This window comes from Cuculus canorus, chromosome 15, assembly GCF_017976375.1.
Source record: "Cuculus canorus isolate bCucCan1 chromosome 15, bCucCan1.pri, whole genome shotgun sequence".
In the NCBI taxonomy this organism is placed as follows: domain Eukaryota; kingdom Metazoa; phylum Chordata; class Aves; order Cuculiformes; family Cuculidae; genus Cuculus; species Cuculus canorus.
Window position 1 is genome coordinate 16,274,122 of NC_071415.1, and position 18,126 is coordinate 16,292,247.

General features: G+C 41.1%; 1 protein-coding gene across 2 annotated transcripts in view; it reads right to left on the bottom strand.

The window, feature by feature from the left end:
• XYLT1 (xylosyltransferase 1) overlaps positions 1–18,126 on the bottom strand; it is a 171,283-nt gene that overhangs the window by 71,718 nt on the left and 81,439 nt on the right. The window lies entirely within an intron of this gene.

Here is an 18,126-nt window from a genome sequence, read left to right on the forward strand (position 1 = left end):
GGAGAGCTGAAATAATTTGAGATGATCTGTGCAACTGTCTCCAGGGCACAGAGACTCAAGAAAGATGTTAATGGTTTACAAAATGAAATGTCAGTGGTTATGTTCTGCAGCTTTCCTTAAACTTGCTGTTACCCATACTTTTATCTGAGAGCATTCAGCACTTCGGATGAAATGGCAGAAATTATGCTGCTATCGAAAAGTGGATATTCAACTTCTTTTGCAGTAATGTTTTATCTCAACAACCTTGCTCTAGTATTTTTCACTCTCAGACTCTACCATGAATTACAGAAGCAATTTCTGATCCTCTGTAAGTTCATATGACCAAGTAACCCATAAGCAAAAATCAATGCCAGGTAGGCAGGAAGCAGCGAGACACAACGTACAACCACTCAATGACTAGTTCACTCGACATTAAAGAGACAGATTTCAGTAATGTTCTCTCCATGCTGAGCAGAAGCCCTCGCCAGGAACAAAGGGACTGCTGATGTGGGCACTTGGAGTCCGCTCTCATCTCTTCAGAGGGTAACAGTATGGGCATAGGGCAAACCGAGGAAAAGAGCCACTGCCTTACAGATGGACAATTCCCTTCAGGAGATCCCTGGGAGTTTCTCGACAGTGAGTTTGTGAACTGAGAAGCAGTTCTGCATCCCTGCAGAAGTTCATACAAAAAGGGAAACTCGCTGTCATTACAGATTTGGGTTGAGTTCTGCTGTAAACCCAGTAGTGGAGAGATTTCTGCCTTGTCTACGAACAGAAGAGTAAAGTGCATGAAAGAAGGAAGGCAGATAGAGAACACACGTATGACTGTTTCATATTCAGAGCTGCATCATAAGAAGATCAATTGTTTCTGTTTTCCCCAAGGGAAAAAAAAAAGATAATTTTCTGGTTTGGAATTTGAAAGAAAACATTTCCAACCCACCATTTCCAGCTTTATCATCCTTCTGTTATAGCTATTTAACATTCTTGCTGCGTGCACCACTTCCAAGACTCACTCGAGAACTCACTGGGGCACGTATCATGTTAAGCAAATCCAGAAAGATGCCTCGCACCAGACAACTTTATGGTCATTTTTCACACATTTTGGAGGAAGTGTAAGGACTTTGAGAACAACAACAGATTTTTTTGCATTACAAAATCCATGACAGCAGTAGGGATAAGACAAGACTGTTCCAAATCAATCTCAGTACGGAACTTCAGGTTCTGCGTACGCACATACACGTGTGTGCACTGCAACAGCACATTTATACCCACTACATTTCAAACAAAGTCAGGCAGCATTTGGCTTGAAGCAGCCCGCCACATTTAAGACAAAAACTTCCTTGTGTCTCCCACCCAGTCTCATGCAGGAACTGCAACCATTTTTATGATTTGCAAATGACCGACTAATTATCAGATACCGTTATACTGTACTTGCAACACACACTAAACTTAATTTACTGCGATACTTATCTAAGCAGGCCAATAATCTCGGTAACAAGCTTGCTTTTCTGCCTATTCTAATTATGGAAATGGTAGCAGTCCTGGGAGACAAATCTAAATTATTTGTAGTTTTGCTGGAGTGTGTTAGCCAAGCATTTTCACCCTTTTCCCACGGACTCTCATGAATAAATAACACTCAAAGCAACAGTAAATTAATTAATGTTGAATTAGAATGAATTTCCTAATAATAATATTTATCATATCAATTAACAGCCAATTAGCACATCATGATCAGTGTTATTAGGGTGAATACAAAATGCCTTCTAAGTGAGCATTAAGTTATTTTTACTATATTCAGTGGCATTACTGAACTTCAGAGGTAATATAAAGCAGATCCAACAACAGACAAATATTCCTTGCAAAGACTATTCACTCCCCTTGCATCTTATACCTTAGTTCAACAGCATTTGGGGAGGTAACACTCCTGGTAACCACAAAAACCAAGACTGACTACTATCTACAGGTACCTGTACCATTACAGCCCTAAGAAAATGTTCTAATAAAAGAGAGTTTTTTCCAGCTTGGCTCTCTGGACTAACCAGCAGCCTATTCAGAGTGGGAATCCCCAGCTCAGGGTTGAAACTTGGGGAAACCAACCAGCTAACGACAAAACCCAGCAGTAATTCCTGAACCCACCGGGTTTGTGACAACACACTTAGGACAAAAGAATAAAAGCAGTCCTATCTTTTCACTCTATTACCCCACTGCAGTATAAAAAAGATTCCACTAATACACCACTGGAGGAAAACAAACAAAAATCAAATTGCTGGCAATGGAAAACGTTCAACAAAAGCAAAATAAAGCGATTTTTCTGTATTTCACTAGACATTTCAGTTTTGTTGTTAAAAAAATCCTGATGTGCAGAAAATATAATTTTATTGACTAAATAAGTTACTGGCTGCTGTTAAAAGCATCTAGGAAGAATCTGCATGTGAAATACATTCTTGCAATGGTATCATGATTTATAAACTGGAGCTATTAATTTCTCTCAGATTTTAACAAAGCCACGATGCCCTTGGATGCCAAGAAGCTGCTTTAACAGAGTCCACTCAATAGCACAAAAGATGAATATCTGCGCAATGTTTTAAAAAAAGAAAAATAATGCTGACCTCCTACAAACAAAAACAACAACGGATAGTATTTCTAAAATTATTTTAGCTCTGCTCCTCAAATTCTGCCTTCCCATTCTGCAAATCTCCGCTTCATGCTAGCGGTCAGAGGCACTAAATTTGGCTCCAGGTATATTCTATTTACTCCAGTTGGGACTGATCCTGCCATTCCAACACTGCTGCCCATGTGCTGGCAGGATTTTAGCAGGATCCTGCCTTCAGAAAGGCTCTGCTTCTGCGCATCTTATCCCACACCACTGAATTTGGGGTGTTTGGCATGATGTATTATTAGTGTGGATCTCTAGGAATAACTTATTGGTGCAGCATACTATGAGACAGGGCACATATCCAAGCAGTTATGCATTTTAATTAGATAAAGCAAGTGCTAAAAAATGCTTTGAAGCTCTAGATGTAATTTAATAGCACTGGCTCCCAATATAATTGGGTTTTTTCCTGCCACCTGCTCACTCATACACAAGCTATTTGACCATCCCCATCACAACAGGGGGCTTAAAAAAAAAATAAATAAATCTTGCATTCAGATGTAATTCAGTTCCTCCTCTTCGAAAAAGAAGGAACCCCAAACTAAACAAATTAATTCACAACTTGGCTTTTGTGGTATAGTTGGACATAAAAATCATCAACTGGCAGCAAAACTGCTAAGCAAAACTAATTTAGGAGATGCAAAAGTATGAAAGACAACAAACATCTCACAGATTGTGAAATGGCATGTTTGTTTAAAAAAGAGACCAGGGAACATACGAGATATTGGCAGAGCACAGCAGTAACCACCAAAAGGCTCCCTGGCTGCCAGCTGGTTGCCATCGGCCGCAGGCTCCCAGGCAGGACAGCAAGTGCCCACAGCCCTCAGACACTGAGCACCTAAACGACAGCAACTGAACCAGTATGTGGGGTGGGTTAAGCCACTCCATCTCACAAATAATACTTTAAGCATCCTCAGGAAGAGGAGGAGGCAAAGGTGGAAGGGGAAAACAGACACAAGGAAAAAAGGTCCAACACGTTTGGTTGCAAAAATAGTTCTACACTTCACTACCTGCAAAGGCAGGATCAGCGAGGGGCCTGAAGCTAGAACCTCAAGTACAGAAAGGTACAAAATCACTGCACTGGACAATCAGGAACCACTGAGGTCTCCAGTTACAGCAAGGGCTCCAATTATTATTGCAGCAGCTGCTACGGACAATTCTCTGTGTCTATGGACTATCAGGAACCCATTTCTCTCACAGCTTAAAAGCTAAAAGCCCTCAAAGATTATTTTTAATTGTAGCTAAGGATAGATATTACTTTTTAAGACAAGGAGTTAGTTAATGAGCAGTAGCAACATAGCTCTTTTCAGTTCATCATCTGAATTCATTTCAGTCCATCTCCCTCTAAGCAGCAGGAGTCACCCATCTGAAATCAATGGAGAATCGACAGTGTAAAATTAGTATCAAAAAGAGAATTAGCATGTCTTGAGCCAAATTGTGCTCAATTTGCTCTTGTTCCAGCTCTGAAGAATTCTTGATCTATACAAATGCAGATTAACGTTGAGCTTCCTTAACAATTCCCTGTTCTAGCTGAAAGAATCAAATACAACCAAGCTACAATCTCCTTCAAATACATTTTCTTTTCTAATATCTCTATTTTGACATTAGAAGAATGATGAGAAATCTCTTCATATTAGTTCCCAAGACGGCACTGCTAGAAAGCAAAGTGTTTATCCATACGCGCACCACTTATTCTCTCCCTTTCTCCTATGAGACTGACAGGGCAGAACCCAACACCCGCCCCCGTCAAAAATACAGACCAAGGCAGCCTGCTCAGGATGCTTGGGAGAGATTCTAGAGTTTTTAGAACAGGTAAAGTAAAAAGAAAAAGCAGTGTATTTAACACCCTGACTATCACAGTACCATCTTCTCCTTAATGCAAAAACAATTCTCATTCTTGAAATTACTCTATATAAAATAACCCAGTGTCTTAGGACCCAAATACTTACTGTTCGACAGGACACCTTTCACAGAGCTGAAGACAACATCTGAAATAGAATGCCAATTTGCTAGCTACCCTTTTATTAGAACAAAATCACTCCCCAAATCCAAAAGTCAACTAGCATGGAGACAGTTAATATGATGTTAAACGAAGAAGCATTTAAAAATAACAATTACACCTGACAATATAATTACATTGCCTGTGTGTATAATCCCAAAAGAACACAGAGACCTTTTGCCAAAGGTAATTTGAGTGTTAATATGAAACCCAACGTGTGTTCCTTTTAATTACATATGTGCCTGCTGAGAACATATGATGGAGTCCAAAAAGCTAATTCGTTGTCAGCACGACAGTAGCGACTAATATTAAATCTTGCACACCAAGTTAAGTTTTCCAGATTACCAATTACAACACAAAACCAGGATGCATTGCAAACGTGGTAATCAGCATGAAAGTCAAATGTGAACAAAATAGTGCTAAATGGAGCTCAACTCAGAGCCAGCAGTGGGTATGGGACTACCCCAAACAGCTCACCCTTTCTCTTCAAAAGCAGCAGCATTCCGCTGGTTTAACGCTATCCCCACTTCCAGCAGGTCTGCCCTGTCTTGCACATCCTCACCAGCTCTGTCAGTAAGGGGAGACAGTGTTGTCTATAAACCGCATTTGTTAGCTACAGCACACACCTCAAAGGTTAAATTATCTTCAGCAATATACAATGGTTCAAAGATTTTTCCCCTCCCTTTTAAACTTAGCCTTAAACTTTCTGCATTTCAAAGAGATTACTCAGTGGTTTTGTGTTCTCTTCTTGTGAGTCCCTGACTTTTTTTCTGGCACTGAAATAACGTTAACCCACACCAGCACACTAACGTGCATTTTGATTTACTTTTCATCATGGACATATTCATGCATCAGTCAGTGTTTTCTAAAGAAAGTGCCTGGAGTATGAAGAGGAGAATCCAGAGTCAAGGCACGCCAGTGAGCTAAACCTGGGGAAAGGAGACAGAAACACAACTTTGAAGACAGCAGAGACTCAGCGAATACGTCTAACTGCATTTTTACCTGCCTTCTTGCTGCCTTGCTGATACATTATTAATTAATAACTTCCCAACAGAGCGTTTTAAATAACAGCTGAATTTCTTTATGGATGATTAAGAACCATAAAAGTATAGCTGCATGTTCAAAGCAATAAACAAGCCAGGTAGGGAGCCTGAACTGCTGGGGAAAGTGCTCTTTGAAGCTTGAAGTTTTAGGGATACTAAATGCCTACTGTGTAGTATGATGCAATTTCCAGTCTAGCTTAATACAATTAATCTGAAGAAACGTAAGATTTTCTGCATTTTGACTCAGCACTGGCAAATGCTGTTTGAAAGGAAGATGATGGCATCCTAGAAAAACTGCAGGGTTGGTTTGGTTCACTGCTTTATCCAACTGAAGCTACGTGAATTTAGGCCAGCTAACAGTTATCATTTTCAGTTCTCAACTACGATAATGAAAATTGTCAAATTACAATTATTTCTACTCAAGATTTATGAAAATTATGAAATGCATTTCACCAGCTTTGAAGTGTATTATTCAGCGATGACGCAAGATTTTCACATTTTGCTTGAATTCTGGATACGCTCAAAGTTTTGAAGGTTTATTTAGGGCAGCTTTACGCTTCTGCAGATGGATAGTTTTACATATACGTTGAAAGAAATTTGTAACGCTTTAAGATGAAAACTCATTTGGAGATCTATTCATCCATCTCCACCTCAAAAAATAAAAAAGCCTCCTACTAGTCAAAGAAAATTCCATCACTGTTATTCAACAATATCACCGCCTTTAAGGTGGGAAAGAACTTGCACTTCCCATTCACTCTTCAGTAGGTTTAGTTACCATCTGAATAAGGATTTCATTTTTTAGCCTACTGACTGTACCTAATATTTCTTTCTAGTGTTTAAACAGGTATATATACAGCAAAAGGACAGCTTCAGTTGTGCTTACTGACTCTGTAATCTGCCTTCTAGATAAATAAACCAGGCTCTTGCCACACGGCAGATGAGAAAAAAAAAAAGAATTATCTATACTGTTTTCTGGACAATGCAATACAGAATTATTAATATGTATTCAGGCAAACTCTAGGCAAGAGGACACATGTGAGAGGACAAGCAGAGCAGAGCACAAGTACACCAAGGCTTCATAGTACGTGGGCTGTGTCGATGGCCATTCGCATGAGATCAGTCTTACCCACTAGCTCTAAGGCACATATCCAAATGCCATCCTGTGGTTTTGTTTCCAGCTCTTCCAAGGCCATATGTTTCTATTCCACTGATCCCCCGTGCATATTCTACGCTCTGAGCACCATCAGTCAAAGGTAGGCTTAGGCATCAACAGTAGATGCTCGATACATCTTTGCAGACAGAGTAATTGTGGCCCTTCTTTTCCCCTCCAAGAATGAGCCACTCCACAGACTTCTGGAAGGATTTGTATGTGCCCTCCAGGACTGCCAGCATGTGAATGCCAATTCAGTTTGTTCCGCTCAGTCCTGGTTAAAATTTTTACTTATCTTTCAAAGCAAACAGTATTTGCTCTCTATTCCCCAGACAAACTGCTACTATACTTTTTCTTTGTAATATTTCTTTCTGTCTCCTAATCTTAATTCTTCTGGTTTATGGCTCAGTCCTACTACAGGGATTCATAGCAAATGGAAAGAATAATATCTTTCCTACTTTCAGATATTAAGATGGATCATTATTCCTCCTGATATGTTAGAAGATATTTATCAGTTTGAGTTATGAGGCCTTTCTGACTGTGAAGATTTAAACATCGATTTAATGCCAACTTAAAGACTCCTAAAAGTGTAAGAGATTGCATTAGATAAATAATTTAACAATAAAAGGTATATCAGGGCAGACATTATTGCAGCTTTCCACCAATCAATCACCATTTTCCATGTTTATCTGATTTTCATCTCAAGGCTCTGTACGTCAAATTGTCCAGACATATACTACATGATTCAAATAACTTCATCATTGAATGAAATTGTAGAGCCATTAAAATTCCCTAATATCAAGATAGCTGACGTTATGTTAAATATTGGCTTCAATTCTGTAGGGTAATAAATACTGACCTAAATCCAATCTTTCATGGATAGCTGATTCATAATGAAAAATTACTGTTTTGTCACGTTACCTTAGGAAATTTACTGTGGAAAATACAGCACCAGGCACTCTTTGAAATATATGATAATTAAAATCACAGTTTCCTTCCTAGGCACCCTGAAACAAAGGGAAGGGATTTGTTTTGGTGCCAACATCAGCCAGACTCACAGCTGCCAGATCAAGAGACAAAGTTACTGTGGTGCTTTTCCTGTGTCTCTACTGCAGAAGCAATCGAGTGGTACACTGAACAACGGATGCTTTTTACAATAGCCAGCAACCAGGACCCGCCGCACACGTGTTCCTGTACACGGCTGAAGCTGCTGAACCGAACAGATAAAAACTGAAGGGACACATAGCAGAAAACTTTCCCTCCAACTTCCTGTTTGTGCATTGCTGTGGTGCAAAGGTGGAGATCTGCCACCAGAGAGTGGTTTATAAATTCACTGAAGTCACACTGGACCTACACTTCTGTTGTCCAGTCCCACCCTCCCGGAAAAACACCAGCGTTTTTCAGAGACCGAACTACAGATTTTAGCACTTAAATTGAGGGACTTCAGAGAATTTTTGTTACTGCTTCGCTCTTTAAAGACACTTTTGTTTAGTACTTTAGGAATCTCAGAAAATGTTATTTTATAACAAAATTATTTCCAAGCCTCTTGATAAACAGCATTTAAAATCCACTTAAATGCCAAATTAACAACAATATTACCACACACTCTTTTTCCTCTGCATAAAATGCAATAGAGTTAAGTACCTCTCATCCCTGTTCTACACATGGCACAAGTTGTCTGAGGTGTCCCAACGAGCCTGTGATATATCAGGGAATGAAGCCCAAGTTTCCACAATGCTAGCCTAGGGCTTACTTTCAAGCTGGCACTGACATGGTGGGTTTATGATACAGCGAGTGGAGCATCTTCTTGCTGTCACTCTTGAGTTGGGAGGTCACTAACTAATCACATTCCTCAGGTGACAATATATATAAAATAGACTTTAGAAAATATTCTTTCATCACAGGGACAACAAGAGAATGTTTTTTTCCTCTTCCTCTAAATGAGACTTCTGCTTGGATGGATTCCAGCATAACTCCCTGAGCCATTTCAAGCTTGCACTGGGGGTCGCTAATATCACTCCTCCTTCTTTCCTCAATTTTTGCTGTCTGCAGCAATAGAAAGCAAACATCAAGAAAAACATTAAGATGTTTCTCTGTACATCCTTTCTCTATGTTTGGCAAATTATACCTAACAAACGGACACAAACAATCAAGAGAAAAGAAAACGTGAACTTAAGTGTTAACTGTAGCCTTTTAACTGTAAATGATGGAGCTGAATCTAATGATATTTCTCATTAGGATAATGCAGAAGTGGACCACTTTGAATAGACTTCCTTTTTGCTGACTAGGTGAAGAATGCCAGAGATGCCTGAAGCCTCCTTGTAGTATTCTTTGGAAGCCTGACAGAAGTAATTTTCCCATTTGCTTTTCAGGGATCCACTGGTGGAACATTTTCAGGATCAGAACAGCTGTAAAACCGTTCTTATTTCCAAAACCCAGGATGGACATGCTTTGCTTTGGACCATAGACTTCTACTGACTGGTAAGACAAGAGTCCCCAGCCCCGAATACCTCTTCTCTTCTTGATCTTTGCCTCCTCCTGGAAGAACAAAACAATCTTATTTCTCCTCGGTGATCTTAAAATTACAGAGATAGATGTGCAAAGAGGCATTTTAAGGTGCACCAATAGAGGTCCCTAAGCAAAGGTAAATGAAATAAGACGATTTATGCAAGATCATCAAAGCCAGTACAACAGACATCAGTTAAACCTCTAGCCCACTCTGCTTTCAATACTGATGGGAAGCCTGGGTTTGTGTTCATCTCCTGGCAGAAAACAGCTGAATTACACACAAAAGCACATTAGCTCCATGTAGCCTCACTCTACTGTGGACTGGAGAAACCAGCGAGTGTTATGTATGAGTATTATTCTTAATTAATCTCCGTAGCTCTATTCACAATCATAGATATATCTCTCATTAGCTCTTTGCTTACACTGCCGAGGTGGGCAATGGAGCCAGCTGGGTTCTCCCGTCCAGCTTTGCCCTCTCTAAGGGAGTATATTCCTCACAACGCTTTTGAATAAGCAACCAAAGAACATGACTCTTTCTTGGACAGAGAGAATGACTTTGGGATAAATCCTCAAACCTGTTCACAGACTTACATACAGACCAGTGACATTCTTTCAGAGCACCTACACCTAATCCCATGCAAAAGAGAAGGTACAAATGGGTAAGACATATATTGCAGTAAATTCCTCTTTTAAAATTCCCTTTTCCTCCCTACTACTCAGTAAATTGCCCAGAATGAATCACAGCCCACAAATGGATGGAGAACATGAAAATGTATGTTTCTGTTTAGTCATGCTGCTGTCAAGCTCAATGATATTATGCAGCACAGTAACGCACTGCATACATAGAACTTCTCAGTCTAAAAGTAGCATGGTTTAAAATACTTCATTGCACAAGAATATCCATTGGCTGGATAGAAACCTTCATTTCCAATTAAAACTACAGGTGACTAAGCAGGGAGACTGCTTAAGCTGCTCTTTACAGCTGGTCACAAAGGTGCATTCCCACCAGCAAACTATTTCTCTTACAGCTTTTAAGGAGTTATACAAACGAATCAAGATTTCAACAACAAAACACTTCACGGTTAGTTTGGAAAAGAAAGTCTTCACAAAAGAGAAGCAATCACCTTGCAACAAAGAGAATAATACAAGAAATTATGTTCCAGTTACACACAGGCTGCCTTGAATTTCAGTGGAGTAGTGAGGCTTTCAACCAGATCTGTACAGAAAAATCCTTTTGACAGACAGCTTCTCCCCGACAAGAACTGCAACTGTTGCAGACTGTCATGCCTCAAGGACACCTGGTCATTAAAATAAGTAAATAAAAGCTAGAGAAATAGGAAGAAAGCAGGAGATGAGCTCTGTACAGTACCGTCTTCTTCAAGCTGATCCACACGAAGATGATGTGATATCTTTACAGTACCATAAAGATTTCCAATTCAAACTCACAAAGCCAGTTCAAAACCCATCAGCATGACAGAGGTCAGAAGAGTCTCCTCCTACAAGAGTCTTCATCTGCCATGGAGGTGATTCCTCAAGAAATAATGCAATGTAAGGAGAGAAGTGTCTAAATAAAAGCCTTTCATTCATGAGGACACAGTTTTTTTGGCTGTTTTTTCTCTCAACTGCTAGTATAACTCAAAGTCAGTATTCATACCACTGTAAATAAAAATGTGTGAAGTTGAAGCTTTTACAGAATTTCACCGCCTGTAGAGAACATCACGGTCCCTCCAAAACACAGCCATGTGTATAGGCAGTAATGATGACGAGGAAACATAAACCCAAGTCTGAACTGAGCTTTTATATGTTTACTGACAAGGTAACATGTACCACCCGCTGAGAACCTAAATGCTGCCACTCTCCTCAGTCGAGACTGAGCACACCGTTAGGAGGTAGAAGGGTCTTGTTTGAAAAACTTGTAACGCCCAGAAAGGTTGTAGCAGCATAAGAGAAGGTGGTGCAGCAGGGTAACACCACCACCTGAGCACCGTCAATCCTCTCCTGGCAGCGCTGCCACACAACAGCACGAGAACAGCATGACGGAGAACGGCTCTTTCAAAAATGAACAAGTGATTCACTCCTACAGAACAAATCATACAGAATTCACAATTTGAAAGCATATACAATCACTATTCAAATTATTTTCAATAAACCCCAGAGTCTGAGTTAATAGATAATGGGTTTCATGCAGTATAATTGTGGTTTTGGGCTTAAAATCTCTCATTATTCTTCCAGTGACTGACAGGTGAGCCTTGAGCACAAGAGATGGTAGTGATGATCCATCTTCAGCAAACTCTAGGAGAAAGCACCGAAAATCCTCTGGCCTTCCTGGAGTTTGATGAGAAAACTGGAGAATGAAAATGATGGACTTCTGCCATGGATCTTTCAGTAGGGCTAAGACTTTAAAATCAGTACCTTATTTTGTAGTAAAACTGCAAATACAATACTTCAGAGATTAATTGTGCATTAAACTAAGCCTGATGGTGACAGAAGTAGATGCTGGGAGCTGGGAGTACTCAGTTCTTCCTTACAAAGGTGCCAATCACAAACAGCTTCTTTGACACAACTATCTGATAAATCAGTGACATGTCATGGATATTACAATAGTGAGAGCAGGGAATCAGAGCTATTCACTTCTAACACACTCTCAAACTATCAAAGACGAGTATTTATTTGGAAGACTAAATATACATTGAGCAATTTCAAAATCTTTTCCAAGGTTGCTCAGCTACAGATTGTTGTCATTCATTTTCTCTATAGAATTCATGATTATTCAGGGAGAAAAAAGACTGATGTTTTAAAACTACCTTCTGCATAAGAAATATTTGCAACAGAAGCAACTAAATTATGATCTGGATTCTTAAAATGGCATTAAAACTCTTTAAGATTGTCCTGACGCCTAACCTGTGGGTTTTTTAATTCAGAGCAGATCCCTTAAACAACTCTTCCTCATTTCCAAGGAAAGACATTACAAAACTTCCACTGGTCTCGTAAAGCCCAGCGACTCCTGAAATACACCAAATAAACGTACGCTTTCAAAAACCTGCCTGAAAAAGGGTGCATTCCCTTTAACCATATACTTAATCCTATAACAAATTCTGTAAATAGTTAAGGCATCTGTTTCAAGAAGCCACAGAAGAGGAAAATTCTTTGCTCCAACTCAGAAGGAGGAAATTAGATGCCAAGACTTTTCCCCTTAACTATTTTAAAAGTAATACAGTCAGTGCCACTGACTTCAAATCAAACTGCGGCAGCCTCGAGTCACAGCTAGTGGGGAATTTCTGGGAAACACCACCTGCCCACACTCAAAATAATAGTTCATCAGCTGTGGATTCCTGTGAAAACACAGCATTGCTTCACTAAGTAACGGCACTTAGACAAGTGCAATGGTAAGAAAAGTAGAGCTAAATTTCTAGCAAGTCAGATGCAGCGACCCCCTCGCGTCCTTGTGGTGCTATTTTAGGCCTAAACCAAAAAACAAATCTGAAAGTTGCTATTGCCTGCTTGCAATGAGTACATAACAATGACAATGTAAGACAGTGTTGTTACGGTTGCAAAGCCAAATTAGGAAAAAATATAATATTGAAGCTGCTTGTGCAACCTTAACTCAAGCTCAGTTCAGTATTCTTGCGCATTTTATTTGCACAACTGCTTGCTTAGCACTGAATAAAGTAAGAGAATCAGTTGCCATGTTTCCTCTTAAAGGTCTGTCTACTAAAATCAAAGTTATGAGTCCACTCCAGAACTCCAACACCCCTTTAATATTAAAAAATCCCACGACTGCCTAGTATGGCTCAAGTTCTCCTACTGTAGGGGAAGGCTAGATTTGGAGGTTTGGGTTGGGTTTTTTCCTCCCCCGCTCTTGCTCCCCCAGCTCATACCACTCTATGAACAATTCTCTCTAGTCACAGCTGTATTTGACTCCCTCCTCCCGACACTCTGCCCACAAGTTTCAGCATCGCTGGGAAGCACTAGCAATCGCTTAAGTACTTTTGTTTCATCTCTGTACATACACAGTAATCTTCAGCAAAATATTCACTGAGCTTTTGCTACCCTCAGGCTCTCTTCTCAGGAGGTTTGCAGCGAGGACATACTTAGCCATTACCCTCTCCCACGGTCCCCCTTTAATGCTCCATAAAACTATCATTTTCCAAAGCAGAGACTTGGTGAGAACTAAGGCTGCTGAGCATAAATTTTCCAGCCCTCCCGTCCTCCATTCTGCACGTCATGGATCGCTCCTGGCATTTCCTTCAGATACCGTTTGTCAAGGTGTCTGTACGCACGCCTGCTGCCCCGGCTTGTCAGCACCAACTCTGCAGCCACCAGACCCACAGCTGAGCAGACAGTAGCATTGTGGGGGAAAAAACAGAGGAATATCAGTCTGATTTCATTTTCCCACTTCTAAACTTGCAGATGATCTAGACAGGAATTGTCTGTATTTAAACAAAAGGATTAATTGGCATAGACACCCAACAGTCTTCCCCTCACTCATTTTGTTCTAAAACCAAAGCTGTAAGAACACAAGATGGCGCTGAGAGCGCCAGCTGGAATGCTCAATGGCTTTATTTTGGGAAGAAGAATCCCTCAGCTTTGCAACGCCACAAGCTCACCCACCCTGGAGGAACACCCTTCTCCTCTACACTGCAGCTGTGCCCACGTGTGCAGGGAGGCGGCAAACAGCATCACCCTGTCCTGGGGTGCCACAAGGACACTGCTAGAAACACCAGCTCCCTTACAAGACGTACACAGACCTTTCCTCTGCAAAGAAACTCGCCCAGTTTCTCACCCACTGGCCAGATGCGGTTTCCGAGGACAACTCATTAGTTTGGCCCTCTATCCAGGGAACAACTCAGCTGTGAGCAGGGAGAAGTGTTTTGTTAGCTCTTACATCAAAGCTGCTTGAACAATCCCTTCAAGTGACCAGAACGCACCAGTTACCCAAGAGCAAGGCAGGCAGCTCCCCGGCGGGACACCTGCCTACGCATCCGGGCTGCTGACAGAGGCTTACGTGCACTTTGGGTCTAGCACTTACATGCGTTTTGTCACATAAATGATAAATTCCAGTCCCCGTCTACACAATGGCACAGGGTTCCTCTTCAGCAAAAACAGTCAAGTGTCTTTTCACTACTTACATCCTAATTTTAACTATCCGAACTTGCACATGTGGCCATAATAAAAGATAATCTGAGAATCACTGGCAACGTACATTCTTCCCAAGAGCTCAGTTTTCTCCTTACAGTGCCACAGTTTTACTGATTTTCTTATCAGTGAAAGCTGGTTCTGCTCTACGCATGTAAGGGGAGAAGAAAGACACACCACTTAGTTCATAAACTCATTTTGCACAAAATGCAAGTACTGAATCTTGAAACGGCTCTTTGTAATGAAAGTAGTGCTGGCAACATGGTTTCCAGAACAGAACATTATCTGTGTACATGGTGTAATTACATCTTAGTGTTCTGCAGAATACCAGCCTATGGCTTAAATGCTATTAATTGTAAGCAGTTTTGTTCCAAAGGATGTTGTTCACTGATAACTACTCAATTAGGGTTATTTTGCAATTAGTCTACTCGCAGTAAATTTATTGCAACTGGAGTCATCTGTGGTGCAGCAAATTAAAATGCTGTCTGGCTGCATGTGCAGTGGCTCTTACATGCTCCTTAAACCTTGTATAGCTCATGACAGTAATTTTGTCACACTGACAGAGTAAATGTACAGAAAAGCAGCAGCAGCCAATGTGATAATCCTGAAACCAGAAGAAAAAGACAAATTTGGGGTACAACAACCTTTACATCAAACCCGCTGAGTCTAAAAAAGCACTGCTAAAAATGTGAGAGTTAAGCAAGCCACAAGTTTGTATGTCACTGTGCATGCACATGCGTATGGAGCACATGCAATTCTGTATTTGCTTAGTTACAGCTCTCATTCTTTAAAAATTATAGAGAGGATGTTCTTGTTTCCATACCTCAAAGAACTGTTCTGCTCCACTCCATAAGTATTTGGTATCTTTGTGGCTTACCCTCTCCTTTTCTGCAAATCACACCTCTTTCTGTTGAGTGCTTTGAATTAGTCCGATAAAACATTACAGACACACAGTTTGCTATTACTTGTATTATTCAGTAAACAGAGATCCAGAGCCCTTTTTTCTCAGTTTGAAAACCTAAAGAAGGCTGTGCTTTCTAAAATGAAATGGAAAATTTACTTCTCAGCAGCCTGTAAGAAACTGAAATCCCTTGCTTCAGTGTGCCAGAGCAGCATTAGCAATAAGCAACCAGGGAGAAAGCAGTCTAATCTGTAATGAACTCTTTCGGTGCTGATGAATGATATGGAATGAGGGCAGCTTGTTTATTTTGCTACTTTATTTATGCATTAGGTTTACCCTACAAGGATGAAAGTAGCAGAAAACCCGTTTGATTTACAGACTAAGAAAAGACAACAGAAGAGCCAAGGGGAAATAAATCAGGCTAACTGGAGGCATTCTGCTTTTTAGAGACTTTTGCCAGAACCACATCTTAGAAAACGCCCCTCAAAAAAACCCTCTTATGCACTTTTGGTCTATCTGGGGCCACAGATCTGGATCAAGCTTAAATCCAGTTGGGTAATTAATGGTACAGATTAGGCCAGGGTCTCCCCTGGGGATACGGCAGCGTGCAGAAGCAGGCCCAGAGGGGTTCATGGCATCAGGCCTGCAATGACTCACAGACCTGGTGCCAATGCCTACGAGGAACCACACTGCATACCCAGCGAACTCGCAGGGCAAGGGATCCAGAGTTTCAAACTACCATGATCCACATAGGAGTGAAGAACAGATCATTCAGGGACTGAATCCAGCCAGAGGATAAGAATTGGGTTTTTTTTCCATTGCAGAAGGAAGACTGCAAGTAGAAGAAACGTTAGTATGCTTGTTGAAATGTGTAATTGCGCAATTATAATTGCATCCTAAACTGTGCTCCTGCCCATGGTAATAAGGGATTCTGCTGGGGAAAATGTGGCACAGATCGGGTTACTTGAACTTTCTCAGAGAGTTTATCTAGGTATAGAGCAAAGCTTATTTCAAAGCCAAGAATTGACACTGAAACTTCTGCTTCTCCCTAGTACATCCACACAAGAGGAAGGTCACATATGATAACAGATAAGGAAGTTAGGCAGCTGGTCCAGGTCCACCAACAGCTTTGGTGCGCAGAAGCAAGTCTGGCACACCAGGGGAACCAGTGTCTCTAGTTCTGCCTGTTTAGGACCAGGCTGGAGATAGTCCCACTAAGGAAACAATTTGCCACGCTGTCCCCAAGTTGCTGATCTCCAGATCATGTCCACAACTTGCATTTACCCCCTCCTCATCTAATCTCTGATCCCCTCTTACCTTCACCAACTGCATTTCCCCTCAAAACACAATTTGATGAGCTCCAAGCATTCCCTCACGAGTGAACAGTGAATTGCAAGCTGCCTGTTGCTCTGATCTCAGCCATGACCTTGGATAAGGCTACACGTAAAGCCTTTGACACCAATCCTCTCTGGTCTGTAGCATTTGTGCCCTGTTTGCAGGACAGGCTTGCTGGGAAATGCCAGCTCACGTGCTCTCCAAGTCAGGTAACTGGTAAAGCTCCTACGTCTCTCTGTTTTGCTGCTTCAGCAGTGCTGCTTCTCTGCAGCATCCTTAGAGGGACTGCAACCTGTGTCCGGTTGTTCTCATGGAAAGAATGCCTGCAAGTCCAACAGCTACTAAACACAACGCTCTTGGTTCCAACAATTCTTTCTTTTATACACTAAAGATAGTCGTATTTGACTTCTTTTGCCTTTGGAAGCAATGAAATACTTAGAAGAAAAAAGAAACAGCTTGTAAGACCCTATTCCCATCGATAACCACCCAAGTGAGGGTATCACTTAACACGTATGACAATCCAGCTGGATGGAGTGCTGTCCATGATTGATAGCTACACTTAGCAACTTTGTGGTTTGGATCAGCTGAGACAGGATCCAAGGGGATTAAATGCTGGATAACAACTCAATGGAAACCATAGCATTGGGAAGACATTTATATATTGGGATAATGGATGAATGTGCTGCTTCAATGAATAAATATTTACTCTTCACAGCTCTGCTGAAAACAGACAGGAAAAGTTTTTTCAAACAAACTGAAGGGAATAGCCCTCACATGCTTAATACATACTCAGTCCCCGGATATCCGACTTTTGCTGACAAACGGCATAGAGCTTTTTTGATGCACAAAGCAGCAAGACCTCCACCCAGACCTTTCCCTACTAGGGAGGGTAACAACAAGGTGTCTTATATCCTCAAAAGCCGATGACCCGAGTTTCACAATCATCTCTTAACTAAGTTTAACTCTTTTAATGGACCTTAGGAGTTGATGAAGACATTTTTCATGAGAGATGGAGCCAGTCTGTGAGTGAACAACAGCATTATTTATGTTCTGCAGTTGGAAGGAGGGATCCGAGACCACAACACACACTTGAGGGACCTATCAAGTTATACGTATAAGGCCTTTGAGTAGGCATGGGGCGTCTTCAGTTTTGGGGCTCCTACATCTCTGTCTTGATAGCCCTATATTCAGACATTTAAGTGACTTCAAAGTCTGAATCTCCTTCACAGGCCTGATGTCTCAATCTGCTTGTACACTGGGGCCTCCTGCATAAGCAACTCATGTCCCATCCGATATGCTGCTCTTTATTACTTCCCCCCAGCAAAGCTCCCATATCCACCCTAGAGCAACCCTGTCTGCAAAACACGGGGTGCCCCACGGGACCTCAGGGGCATCTGGGTGGTACTCACTGATGCTTATTCC